Genomic DNA, 2204 nt, shown 5'->3' on the forward strand with positions numbered 1-2204 from the left:
GAGGCTCGGGGGCTGGGGCGTGCGGCGGCGGCGGCCGGCCCGACGCGGACCGTTTGTGTCCACGCCAACGCCGGCCGGCTACGTTCACTTGGCGCCCGCTCTGCCCGCGCGGTCCGTCGGTTGCGCACCGAACCCAGGCAGGCGCGGGCCAAGGGCGCAGGCGTTCGCGCCGGGTCCCAGCCATGCCAGCGGCGACGCGCCCCGGCGCGCCGTCAGGATGGCCGAGCGGTCTAAGGCGCTGCGTTCAGGTCGCAGTCTCCCCTGGAGGCGTGGGTTCGAATCCCACTCCTGACAAGCCGACATTTTGGCCCGCCCGCCGGAGGGCAACGCCCATCGCAACCCTGGAGCACCTTGGGCCGGTTCCTGCCTTGGCCCTTGCCCACTCTCCAAACTCCAGCCCCCTTGAAGCAAGCCTCCAAAACGCCGCCGCTTCTCAGGCACGTCCGTGCTTCCTGCCCCCCCGCCGGCTGTCGCAGAAACAGCCCAGGACCATGCGCCAGCGCCCGCGACCCCCTACCAATTGCCCTTGGGACAGACGCCCTCCACACCACCTCACACGCCCTCTTCCCTGGCCCCACACACAGCGAGCGACCGCGACCACCTTCCACGCTCTTCCCTGCCCATCTCCTCCGCCCTCCTTCTCCTCACTCGCCCAAGCAGACACAGCACAGATTCTTCCCCTATTCCTCCTTTTCCCACCTTCCTCCCACCGGCCTCCGCCCACCGCCCACCGCCCCCCGCCTTGAATCGCCGCTGCGCTGCCCAGAGGCGTCCTGGCGTGCACAGCCCGCCCGTTTCACCCTCCAACTTCTGACCGCTGAACAGCAGCGAGCGACTCGCTCTTGGAGCCGCACACACCTCTCCCACCAGAGGCACGCCATCCAACATCCTGTGCTTTCCTCCGACCCCTCGGACCCCGGCCGCGCATTCCATTCTCCCGACACCCTAGCCACGTCGCCGATCCCACCTCGCTACTCCTGCTCCCTTCCCGCTAACACCTGCCGGCCGGCCCACCTGCAGCCCGGACGCCCGCCGGCCAGAGGCAGCGGGGAACCCTGCACAGAGCCTGGCAGGCGAGTCCAAACCCGGAAAGACAGCCGACGAGGAATCACCAGCGGAAGCCCTATATCCCCGTCACGCGCCCACAAACGCCAGGCCCCGCCGGGACCAGCTCTGCGCCACACCGGATCCCCACGCGGGAAGCCGCGGCCCGGGCCGTCCCAGCCACACCCAGCGCGCCTTCTCCAGGGTCAGCCAGCTGCGGCTCTGCCACAGCGCTCCTCCGCTCCTTTCTCGCACTCCAGCCTCCCTACCAGCCCATGGGGCCGGACCCCAAGTGCGAGCCGGTGGGGTGGCTCAGAGCGCAGGAGCGGGGCGCCCACGGACTTGGTCTGCGTTTCGGAGCCGCACGCGGCGGCTGCGAGACCCGTCCCCCATCGCCGTCCCCGCTCGTTGACACCCCCCCCCCCCCCCCCCCCCCCCGCCGACCCCGGGGCGCGGGCCCGCCGGGGGGAAAAAAAAAAAAAAACCCGCCCCCCGCCCCCCGAAACAAACATACAAACAAAGAAACAAACAAAAACACACACAAAAAACTTTGGGTCTGTGCCCGGGATCCGCGCTCAGCAAGGCCCGCCACAGCTCACCTGCCCACATGAGCATTCGGGCGCGGGCCACGGCTGCTCCTTCCCCTGGAGACCCCGGCGGCCAGTCTCTTGGCCCTGGGCGGCAGAGAAAGCGCAAGATGGGACGAGTCCGCCTCTCTCCCTCCGCTCCCCCTCCGCGCCGCGCCTCAGGTCCCTCGACGTGACGGGAGCCTCCCCTTCTGCTTGCCCCATCGGGCCAGCCTCTCGTGGACGCTCCAATAGGACGGAGGCCCACGGCAGGCGGGACCGGTGAACGGCAGCTGGTGGCGAGCTCCGCTGTGCCAGCTTCCGTTGGCGTTTGCCATCGGTGCATGGGTGGTTCAGTGGTAGAATTCTCGCCTGCCACGCGGGAGGCCCGGGTTCGATTCCCGGCCCATGCAGCACGCCCTCCCATTTTGGTGCTGCAGCAGCACCAAGGCGTAGCTGCGCTCGCCTCTGCCGCCTCCTTACACTCCTTACACTCGGGATGCGTCAGCGTGTCCGGCACCGGCTGCTCTCCCACGCGCGACGCCCCTCTGCCCTTTCTTCCGTGCCTCTCCCGACTGACTTACGGATGAGGCT

The 2204-nt window shown here is 69.1% G+C and overlaps 2 non-coding genes across 2 annotated transcripts; both read left to right on the forward strand.

Annotated features, from left to right (window-relative positions):
• The first annotated feature begins 211 nt into the window (after window positions 1–211).
• On the forward strand, window positions 212–294 carry TRNAL-CAG (transfer RNA leucine (anticodon CAG)). Its single transcript has one exon. It is a non-coding gene; the product is annotated as a tRNA-Leu (tRNA).
• A 1658-nt stretch (window positions 295–1952) lies between these two features.
• Window positions 1953–2023, forward strand: TRNAG-GCC (transfer RNA glycine (anticodon GCC)). Its single transcript has one exon. It is a non-coding gene; the product is annotated as a tRNA-Gly (tRNA).
• The last annotated feature ends 181 nt before the right edge of the window (window positions 2024–2204 follow it).

The sequence above is a fragment of the Hylobates moloch genome, unplaced genomic scaffold (assembly GCF_009828535.3).
Source record: "Hylobates moloch isolate HMO894 unplaced genomic scaffold, HMol_V3 SCAFFOLD_10771, whole genome shotgun sequence".
Taxonomy (NCBI): Eukaryota; Metazoa; Chordata; class Mammalia; order Primates; family Hylobatidae; genus Hylobates; species Hylobates moloch.